The following is a 12,427-nucleotide window of genomic DNA, read 5'->3' on the forward strand; positions in this document are numbered from 1 at the left end:
TAATCTCATCATGTAAAATAATACATTTGACTTGGGTTGCGCAAACCCCTTAAATGTGCTAGGACTGACTCCAATATGAAAGCGACTTACACTTCCAACAATGGAACCTGTTAAAAAACTGCAATACTAGCCCATTGGTTTGCTTGCAATGTGACCAGTACAGTACACGCCCTTCCATTTAATATGAGCACCAAAAGCACCTTTTTTCTATAGACGACATTTCTATCATGACACATGACTGGAACGCAGAGAAAAACACTACTTTGGCAATAGCTGAGAGACAGACCCCCAGTCAGAGACCTCGGTGCTCAGGGGAGATTTAAGTCACGGCGCAGCATCGGGCCCCCACAGACACAATCACGGCCCCTGTTCCACACTGCAAAGCCCTCTTACAAACGCTCCTTCAGTCAATATACTTGCTGTTTCTTGACTAATGCAGAGTTGAGGAAAGAGACAGACCGTACTGCCCAGACTCAGATAACATCTCCAAGCAAGCGTAAAATACGCACTTCACAAATCATCCACCACATAACAGGACTGCAGTACCTCAGTCTCACAACTTCTGTGAGGCTGCAGCCCCTCGTTACATATTGTGTTGAAACATGACTGTATGTACCAGGGACGCCCACACTATGGCCTGCGGGCCAGCATCCACAATCTGGCCCGTGGGACGTCCCAAGCTCATTTGTGATAACATTAAAATTTAATTATTGTAAATGTCCTGACAACGAATGGATATGTTTCAATGTTATTAGTCAAAGACCTTGAGCATTACGTCAGCCTAAGAATGCATAGAAGCAATATATAGGCAGCAATTCAGACAACCTTTCCCACCCATGCTCCGAATAATCAAAAACCAACAGACTGCTCAAACTGAAATGCCACTATTTACTTCAACTTGGTGGTTTGCTTTCGCCAATATGAAATCAACATTCACCCTATGTAGAATATAATATGAGTTAATTCATTCACTTCACTTTCATTGGTGTACAATTTTAATCTATCAGAAGATGTCCATCCATCCATCCATCCATCCATCCATCCATCTTCTTCCGCTTATCCGAGGTCGGGTCGCGGGGGCAGCAGCCTAAGCAGGGAAGCCCAGACTTCCCTCTCCCCAGCCACTTCGTCCAGTTCCTCCCGGGGGATCCCGAGGCGTTCCCAGGCCAGCCGGGAGACATAGTCTTCCCAACGTGTCCTGGGTCTTCCTCGTGGCCTCCTACCGGTCGGACATGCCCTAAACACCTCCTTAGGGAGGCGCTCGGGTGGCATCCTGACCAGATGCCCGAACCACCTCATCTGGCTCCTCTCCATGTGGAGGAGCAGCGGCTTTACTTTGAGCTCCCCCCGGATGGCAGAGCTTCTCACCCTATCTCTAAGGGAGAGCCCCGCCACCCGGCGGAGGAAACTCATTTCGGCCGCTTGTACCCGTGATCTTGTCCTTTCGGTCATAACCCAAAGCTCATGACCATAGGTGAGGATGGGAACGTAGATCGACCGGTAAATTCAGAGCTTTGCCTTCCGGCTCAGCTCCTTCTTCACCACAACGGATCGATACAGCGTCCGTATGACTGAAGACGCCGCACCGATCCGCCTGTCGATCTCACCATCCACTCTTCCCTCACTCGTGAACAAGACGAGTGAGGGAAGATGTAATAAATAATAATATCAAAATCAATTTACAGCATGTTATTAATGTCATTTACTAATTTTCCTCAACTGATGTACTAACACCATGTGGTTTATTCTGTACATGTGTAGCATCATCTATAACAAAACTTGTGAATTTGGACTCGTTTCATGAATCACACATGAAGTTAGAAGGGGATACATGTTATTTCAGCATATTTATGTGCGCCCAGTAGAGATGCACGGATAGACAATTATTTCATCCGCAACCGCATCACAAAAGTCGTCAACCATCCGCCATCCACCCGATCTAACATTTAATCAAAACCGCACCCGCCCGTTGTTATATATCTAATATAGACGATGCAAGGCATTAGTGAGGTTATAAAGCTTTTGCCTGTTAAAGAAAGGAGACTGATCCAATGCAGCAGAGACATTCGCATGCCACGCTGTCACGGCCCAGACGCACACCAGTGCGCAATCATCTGGGAGCCGCGCTGAGCGCACCTCCAAGCGCGTGGAGGTGCGATGTCCCTCGCACCCGCGGCGGCTCCACCCGGGCTAGCGCCCGAGGCTTCAGCGCGCACCGCGGCGGCCATCCTACTCGTCGCGGCCTAGCCCTCGCGGCTCTCGCTGCCGGCGAAGGCCGGGTATGGGCCCGACGCTCCAGCGCCATCCATTTTCAGGGCTAGTTGATTCGGCAGGTGGGTTGTTACACACTCCTTAGCGGGTTCCGACTTCCATGGCCACCGTCCGGCTGTCTATATCAACCAACACCTTTTCTGGGGTCTGATGAGCGTCGGCATCGGGTGCCTTAACCCGGCGTTCGGTTCATCCCGCAGCGCCAGTTCTGCTTACCAAAAGTGGCCCACTCGGCTCACCAGGGTGAGCCCCGCCCCTTTCGTGAGCGCACTGCGCGCGGAGTGACCCCTGTTACGCGCCCCCGGCAACGGGGGTGGTGGGCAGGTAAGCTGCGCGGGCGGAGCGCGCGGAGTGACCCCTGTTACGAGCCCCCGGCCACGGGGGTGGCGGGCAGGTAAGCTGCTTACCTGCTGCGCGTGACGCCGGCCGCGGCGAAGGCGGACGAGGCAGGGTGTCGGTGCGGTGGGCGCGGTGGTGACCCTGGACGTGCGTCGGGCCCTTCGCGCGGATCACCTCAGCTACGGCTCCCGGTGGGGCCCTCTCGGGGGAAGGGGGCCTCGGTCCCGGACCCCGGCGACGCGTCCCTTCTCCGCTCCGTAAAAGTGTCCATCTCTTTTTTTTTTCTTCTTCTGTTGTGGCATATGCTGCAGGTGCCTGCTCGTTTTTCGTATGTGGGTAACAACATTTAACTATGTATATATATTTCCGAATTGGTTTAACTGCCACCCGCCTGAATCTATTTAAAATCTATCCATCCATCCATTTTCTACCGCTTACCCCAGGTGCATATCTTTGGAGGACCCACCACCAAAAATTTAGTGACCCCAAAATATAAATTTTTTCGTCATAGCTGACGAGCATGCAAAATATGGGGACTTTTCGTGCATGTTACGGGCCTCAAATCTAATTTTTTTTTTATTTCAACCGCCCGACCCGACCCGCGGATAAAATCTAATTTTTTTTTATTTCAACCGCCCGACCCGCGGATAATCCGCGGACTCCGCGGTTGTGTCCGCAAACCGCGCATCTCTAGCGCCCAGATAATGAAGTCATGCGCACTCCTGCGGCAGGGGATACAAAGAATTGCTATTGCGACATCCAGTGGATACATTAAGAAGAGCAGTTTCTTTCATTCGAAAATGTCAGTTTTTATACTCGCCAAAATTCTATCGCGGGCCGGATAAAACCTGTTTAAACGTTTGACACCCCTGTACGGATGGATTAGATAGATAGATAGATAGATAGATAGATAGATAGATAGATAGATAGATAGATATTATTTTAACCCAAGTGGCCCCTAGGTATATACAATATGTGTAAGGGGACTCTGCAAAGGCCCTAAGCCCTGCAGTCAAAATGTTAATGAGTAACAAACAGATCATGATGCTGAGCTTTGCAGATTAAACATATCTGCAAAAGCCCATAAAAAAAATCTGAGAGAAACACATCATACCCAGCAAATGTTGACGTTGGCAACAGGAAGGCTTGTGGGTTTGAAGGCTGCTGGTCAACTAATGAGCCTCCCGTAAAGAGCAAGAAAATGTGGCCATGGATGTTTGCTAAGCAGACGCATTCCTGACGCAGTGACTGAGTTTAAAGCAGGTCAAAGTGTGTGAAGGGAAAAACGACTGAGGTGCATCTGAAGTTAAGATCTCTTTTTTGGGGGGGGTGTATGGTCCTCTGGGACCGCTGCATATCCCAGAGGATGTAGGTTATAGAGGTAAAACTACACACTACAGTAAGAGAACCACTGTGCCATGACACTGAGGCAGACAACATTGTTAGTGTCAGAAAATAAAACAGGAACAACTTAGAAGCCAAGCAAGTCAGTACGTGGTACCTGTTATACCAAGGTCCGACTGGCTGGAATGTATGACGGAATATCGGTAAACCAGGCACGGGTAGATTTTGCGCTGTGTGCAGGCGCCAAGTCCTGTTGGAACTTGAAATCTCCATCTCCATAGAGCAGGTCAGCAGCAGGAAGCATGAAGTGCTCTAAAACTTGCTGGTAGACGGCTGCGTTGACCCTGGATCTCAGGAAACAGAGTGGACGGACACCAGCAGATGACATGGCACCCCAAACCATCACTGATGGTGGAAACTTTACACTAGACTTCAGGCAACGTGGATCCTGTGCCTCTCCTGTCTTCCTCCAGACTCTGGGACCTCGATTTCCAAAGGAAATGCAAAATTTGCATGGTTGGGTGATGGTTTGGGGTGCCATGTCATCTGCTGGTGTCGGTCCACTCTGTTTCCTGAGATCCAGGGTCAACGCAGCCGTCTACCAGCAAGTTTTAGAGCACTTCATGCTTCCTGCTGCTGACCTGCTCTATGGAGATGGAGATTTCAAGTTCCAACAGGACTTGGCGCTTGCACACAGCGCAAAATCTACCCGTTCCTGGTTTACGGACCATGGTATTTCTGTTCTAAATTGGCCCGCCAACTCCCCTGACCTTAGCCCCATAGAAAATCTGTGGGGTATTGTGAAAAGGAAGATGCAGAATGCCAGATCCAAAAACGCAGAAGAGTTGAAGGCCACTATCAGAGCAACCTGGGCTCTCATAACACCTGAGCAGTGCCAGAAACTCATCGACTCCATGCCACGCCGCATTAACGCAGTAATTGAGGCAAAAGGAGCTCCAACCAAATATTGAGTATTGTACATGCTCATATTTTTCATTTTCATACTTTTCAGTTGGCCAACATTTCTAAAAATCCCTTTTTTGTATTAGCCTTAAGTAATATTCTAATTTTGTGACACACGGAATTTTGGATTTTCATTTGTTGCCACTTCAAATCATCAAAATTAAATGAAATAAACATTTGAATGCATCAGTCTGTGTGCAATGAATAAATATAATGTACAAGTTACACCTTTTGAATGCAATTACTGAAATAAATCAAGTTTTTCAAAATATTCTAATTTACTGGCTTTTACCTGTATGTGATGGGTGCCAAGTAAGGCTGCAGCTAACGATTATTTTTCTATCGATTAATCTATAGATTATTTTTTTCGATTAATCGGTTAATCTATAGATTATTTTTTTTCGATTAATCTATAGATTATTTTTCCTTTTACCGATTTTTTTTTTTTTATTTAAAATGAAGATGAAAAAATAAATGTTGGCCAGTTTTTTCAAAAGGCATGACTTTTATATACAAAAAAAAAGTATGGCCACTCAGTCAACATTGACAACAACATGACAAAATATTCTGTAACAATGTAAACATTTAAAACTTTTAACATTTAACAAAATTAAAAGTAGCTTATTTGCTTTTTAATGTGCACATATAAAAGTAAACATCCAGTGCAAATCTTAATATTCTGCAATAGTATAAGCATTTCTAAAGTAAAAGTATTGCTTATTTTGCTTTAAAATGTGCAAAAATAAAGATAAACATCCAATACAAAAAAGTGCAAAACGAAATATTCTGTAACAGTGTAAACATTTCAACATAAGTAAAAGTATTGCCTATTTTGCTTAATAACACAACAATGATAGTATGATTAAAGTGAAAGTTAATTGTTGGTTTGTACATAGTATATGTAACTGTTAATGTTGTAAAAGGTATTTGCACAACTAATTAACGTTAGCGTTAAAGAGGAGCGCGTCTTTGTAAACACTGAACAGGCACGCCAAACGCGCCTCTCAGAGCGAAACAGTGTTTTAGTTTATGAATTTACAACGCAGATACAAATGACACATTCATGATTTTGTGTAATGATGACAACGTATACTCACGCGGACGATTGACTAGTTGATGGTGATGGAAAGAACGCTGTCGGGTGTTTTCTTTTCAAATGTTCCTTCATAGCCGTTGTGCTGCTATGATAGGCCATTTCGGCTCGACACAGTGTGCATACAACAACTGTCAAGTGTTTGGCTTTTTTCGCTGTGCTTATCCCACACTTGAAGGGATGTACCAATGCTGAATGTGGCTTCTGGATTTCACTCAAAAGACCAGACCGTAGTTACTTTTTCCTTTTATTTTCCTTTAGTTTGCAACAGTTTTTCCAACCAAGAAACAGCTTCTTTTTTCTTCTTTAGTCTTTTTAGCAGTCTTTAGCAGTGTTAATAGACTTTAGTTTCTTTAGCTGTCATTAGCTGTCTTTAGTAGCCTTTAGTAGCCTTTAGTAGCCTTTAGCTTCTTTAGTAGGTGAAAAACCTTTAAGGACAAAACACCACAAGATTAACATGCTGTAAAAAATCAATCAATTATCAATCCCATAATTTACAACTATTAATTAGGCTATCAAACTCTTAACCATTAAACAAGTGCAAGAAAATGGACACATCTTTTCCCTTTAAGTTAAAACAGATTTTAAATAAATTGTCTCAACATAAATGCACCAAGATACATATAAAATACATTTAACACCAGAAACACAATAGATAAATGCAACAGAAAACCCAATATGCAAATACATAAATACCTAACCAATTAACCACCTATTTAGATACATATTTAAAATCCATATTCAATATAAATATATTATTAATTTAGCAGTGAAACACTCAATCTTAAACGCTGTCTACTGGTAGAAAAATGCCCCTTTTTCTATGCCCTCACCAGCAGCCAATGATCCAACACAGTTAAATCCAACACTTTAAGTTGAGCGACTTCACCCTCCTGATGAAGCAAACTGCTCCAACATTTATCAAACTAAGCAAAGAATATCAACACTTCCTTACTAAACAACAGTTACACAAACACTGTGTGTATTTAGCCTCCAGACTAAGCACGCTACATGCACACAACCCCCCCCCTCGAAGCATAAAAACGACGTCGACGTATTTACGTAACCGATGACTACGTCGACGCGTCGTTTCAGCCTTAGTGCCAAGTCTCCAGCTGATTTAATACATATGTTATGGCTTTGTTCATCCCTGTGCAGCAATTGGACTGACACTTTGAATACTTGGTCTTTGGTAATTGGCAAAAAGATTAAGCCGAATCATCGAAGCGGACTATTTGGAAGAATCTTGTAGCATTCACTACTTTATTGGCTAGAAGACTCAGTGTGTTAAATTGGAAGGCAACAGCGCCACCTTGCCACACCCGCTGGATTAAAGATGTTCTTTATTTTCTCAAACTGGAGAGGATTAGGCTGACATTCAATCAATCAATCAATCAATGTTTATTTATATAGCCCTAAATCACAAGTGTCTCAAAGGGCTGCACAAGCCACAACGACATCCTCGGTACAAAGCCCACATAAGGGCAAGGAAAAACTCACCCCAGTGGGACGTCGATGTGAATGACTATGAGAAACATTGGAGAGGACCGCATATGTGGGTAACCCCCCCCCCCTCTAGGGGAGACCGAAAGCAATGGATGTCGAGTGGGTCTGACATAATATTGTGAGAGTCCAGTCCATAGTGGATCCAACATAATAGTAAGAGTCCAGTCCATAGTGGGGCCAGCAGGACACCATCCCGAGCGGAGACGGGTCAGCAGCGCAGAGATGTTCCCAGCCGATGCACAGGCGAGCGGTCCACCCCGGGTCCCAACTCTGGACAGCCAGCCATCATTGAATGGTTGTTCTGTGAAGCTTCAGGAAGTATAGGGTGGTTTCCTAAAATATGTAAAGCAGACTGATCTCTCGGTTGGCTCTGATTGAGACGTGGTTGAATTGTGGTTAATTGATGAGCCTTTTGTGTGGTTTCCTAAAATATGTAAGGGAGACTGATCTCTAGTTTGGCTCTGATTGATACATGGTTAAATTGTGGTTGATTGATGAGCCTTTTGTTTGGTTTCCTAAAATATGTTGAGGAGACTGATCTCAAGTTTGGCTCTGATAGGGACATGGTTAAATTGTGGTTGATTGATGAGCCTTTTGTTTGGTTTCCTAAGATATGTTGAGGAGAGTGATCTCAAGTTTGGCTCTGATTGAGATGTGGTTGAATTGTAGTTGATTGATTAACCTTTTTGTATGAGTCCAAGTCATGTGACTCGAGTCCACACCTCTGGTGTCCACTATAGTCACTATAGCTTGTTTATATTTTTCAGTTCACCAGGATTGCTCAACGGCCCCTAAAGCTCGACACAACAAATCTTGTAGTAGGCATGCCTTGCATCTAGTGCAGTCGTCTTGAAGAATGGTACCAAAACCAGGACTACAAAAAAAGACAGCTCCAAAGATTGGGATAAATGTGACTCTAAAAAGAGTCCGGTGAAATAAGGGAAACGGCAAGAAATGAAAAGGCTGACAAAGAGCTTCACTTCCATGTTATAACAAAACCAACATCAAATTGATCATGTGAAATATTTTTTTGATTTACTAGAAAATCATATAAAGATACTCAAGATTAAATTGAAAGAGATTGTTTTCCAGCAACAAGAGGCCTCCAAAAACTACAAGTCGTGTGCAACAAACTGAGGGAGATGAGAGAGAAAAAGGGAAATTGCATCAATCCTTTGCACATGTTTGTTGAATGTTATACACTTTTTTGGGAATTTTGCCTATCATTCACAACCCCTATGTAGGGCAAGAACATGTTTTCTCTTCTTTATGCATTCTAACTTGTAACATATGGCAAGTACAAAGTGGCTAACAATGCAGCTAATGGGAGCTCCTCTATTCCTCACACAAACCCCTCTAAATGACCATCCAAAAACCACCAACAATATTCCATTTACATCTCATGACCTGAATTTTAACCCAGTATTAGCATTATTGTTATTATAAGCCCTGTATGTTTGGCTTTGGTTGACGGAAGAGGTGCTGTTTCTGTATATGGCTGCTCCCCTTCCCCATGTGAACACTGCCTCCTTTCTAATCAGTACAGCCTTGCCAGGAAACCTCCACCTCTTACCCCAATTTTCTAATCTGAGGAATGGACAGGGGTTTTCTCTTTGCCTCTGCACCATCTTGTCACCCTTCAACTGCAAACAAAGACGTCTTTGTTTGTAAAAGGTTGCACATTATTTACTATTACACAATCAATTTGCTAAGTTTACTGATAGGGTTGCAGATTGCAAAAGAAGAGAAACAAATCAAATCGAATAGAGGATTATCTAAATGGAAGCAACAAGATCCGGTCAATCAAATGCATCTGCATTTTTATTTTCTAAGCAATTTTGTACTTGTTACAAGATGTTTCCAGGCCTTATTTCTGTCTTGCCTCTGGTGAGGGCGGTCACATTTTTCCCCGCTACCTCCTTCCCTGCTTGCTCTCTTCATTTTTGTCTTGTCTGAACTTTTTTGAAGCCTCTTTCTTTGCGCTGTCCTCAAATCTAAACATCAAACATGGATGTGATCAGCTGGACTCTCGACGCAATTGACAAAGTCTTTTCGACAAAGAAAAGAGGTTCGGGGGAGCCTGGCTGCCCTGATGGAACCATTGCTGCGGGGTACGTGAGAGACTCCTGGGATAAATGGAGAATAATGTGCCTCTTAGTCCTTTCCATTGAGGACGTAGAAGACATCTACCTATTTGGAACCGTGATCGCGGGGCACCTGCTGATTGGGCTGGGCATTGCTCTGGTGTATCGTCAAATTCGGAAGACGATGGCAGCCACTCAAGGAGCCCAACGGCTGTTCGTCGCAATGGAAGGTTTGGGCCAGGCTGTGGTAACACAGACTGTGGCGATTTCTGAACTGAATCGCAAGATGGATCACATCATGAAGAAGTTTGCTGAGAAGGAGAATTTAATTGAATTTGAGAGAAACCAGCATGGACAAATAGAGCAGGCAAGTCATTGTTTTTGACTGCTCGAGGAAAACAACATCCTAATCTACGATTTGACTCCCTCGAATGGCCTTGACGCTATCAGGAACAGGCTGTTCTGAAAAACACCCCCGAGGACACCTCAACGAAGCCCCCACAGGTAGGAGTAAATGATAGGGATCGTAGGTCACCCGACTCAAACTGATCAAAGGAATAATGTCAGGGAAAGATTGACCAGCCGGCTCTAAGGCTAGAGTTACAAAGAGTGGGGGTCTTCAGGAAGGGGTATTTCGTCACTGTGGTCCTAGAGGACATCAGAGGAGTGATCAGGCCCATACTCTTATCTCCTGGAATCTGCAGTTCACAGTCTGAGGCTCGCTGAAACAAATAACGTTTTTTGTTCGACGATTCCTTGTTGGCGTCTTCTTGGCTCATCACCCATTGCACGACCAACAAATATACAACAGTAGCAAGTCTACATAATGAGAGGGTTAGAATATTGTTGGTTGTTTGAAGTTTAAATCGAACATGATAGCACGGTGGAAGAGGGGTTAGTGCGTCTGCCTCACTATACGAAGGTCCTGAGTAGTCTTGAGTTCAATACCGGGCTCGGGATCTTTCTGTGTGGAGTTTGCATGTTCTCCCCGTGACTGCGTGGGTTCCCTCCGGGTACTCCGGCTTCCTCCCACCTCCAAAGACATGCACCTGGGGATAGGTTGATTGGCAAAACTAAAATTGGTCCTAGTGTGTGAATGTGAGTGTGAATGTTGTCTGTCTGTCTGTGTTGGCCCTGCGATGAGGTGGCGACTTGTCCAGGGTGTACACCGCCTTCCGCCCAATTGTAGCTGAGATAGGCTCCAGCGCCCCCTGCCACCCCGAAGGGAATACGCGGTAGAAACTGGATGGATGGATGGATGATAGCATTTTCAATATGATACATCAAATGTTTTCCATATCTCTCTACAACATGCAAGGTGTTTTGGGCCCTTCTCCTGACCATCGGTCTTTTTCCTTCTCCATGCTCCACAGCAGACCTTGCTTTGTCATTTCTTCCTTTTAACTTTTGTTCTATTATGTTACAATGCATTTATATTGGCGTATATATTTGCATGTATACCGTATATTTGTCAAGCGGTGTGTCGTGTGAGACGAAGGAGGTTGTAGTGATTTCAAATCCAGACGAAAGAGGAGGCAGCTTGCAGTAAAAAAAAAAAAGGGTATTTAATGATTACACAAACAAAAAGGGAAGTGCTCCGACTGGACAGACTATGAAGGAATTTGAAGGAAACGCTGGAACACAGCAAAAACACTTACAAGGAATGTGGAGCAGACGGCGTCCACAAAGTATGTGTGTACTTGAGCTCAGCATGGAAAGAATAGTCCACAGTGACCAGTGAAGAGCTCAAGACAGGAACTAAAACTACACCCAGAAAATTACCAAGAAACTCAAAATAAGGCACGTCGTAGGTAATTTTTTGTTGTCAAAGGATTTTTTTTTTTCAGTTTTACAACAACTTAGAGACATCCTTGTGTCACATTGAAAATCCCTGGAAATCACACACCTGACAGCCTGTAGTTAAGAGTGTTACATGGAAAATAGATACAGTATTTCCTAGAAAAAGAGAACAGAGTGCCATTTATAAGGGTAACGACTCACATTTCCTGCATGCCGTTGAAGCTGAAGGAAATGCTCTATTTTTTTTATGTGCTCAGGGAAATTTTTTACAGGCCCCCGAAGGTTGTTTCAACATTCCCGTCCACTTAATATGTGTATAGTAAATAGAGTAATAGACCTTAAGAAATATTACATTTCAAATGTTAACAATTATTTCCTTCCATAAAACCTTGGTGGTCTTTTCCAGTAACTCTGCAGCCAAGTTGGTCTCATTTTAAGCTTGTTTAATTGAAAGAATCTCAAAGCGGATGTGTTTTTATAGAGGACAAGTGATGCCGGATGGTAATTTCGTCCTCAAGGGTCTACCCCTAGTAAGCTCTGGGCACTGAGATTCAGTATGGAATACGTACTTGGTTCATAAAGGGGCTCCTGTCAGTTGTTGAAGTCCACTGACCGGCAGCCTGTCACAGCCAGTTGCCTTGCAGTCAGGGCCGGCCCGTGGCATAGGCCGTATAGGCAAATGCTAAGGGCGCCGTCCATTAGGGGGCGCCACGCCAGTGCCACAAATGTTGGAGAAAAAAAAAAAAAAAAAAAGCTGGTACTATTATTTCTAAATACAACAAATAATCCCATGTTAATTAAAATGCAAAGTAAACCCTATTTAATAGAAATATTATTTGTTACAACATTACGCCCCCCCGCCCCCCTCCCCCCGCACGGTGCGCCCCCTCCCTTCCCGTATCATGACTCTTTTTGGACGTCACCACATCAAAAAATCAACACAAGATGTCAAAACGGCCAAAACTGTCAGGTGCCCAGGGAAGAAAAAAGAGAAAAGAAGAGGAGGAGAAACGAGAAAAGACAGAGG

Source organism: Nerophis lumbriciformis, linkage group LG36 (genome assembly GCF_033978685.3).
Source record: "Nerophis lumbriciformis linkage group LG36, RoL_Nlum_v2.1, whole genome shotgun sequence".
Taxonomy (NCBI): domain Eukaryota; kingdom Metazoa; phylum Chordata; class Actinopteri; order Syngnathiformes; family Syngnathidae; genus Nerophis; species Nerophis lumbriciformis.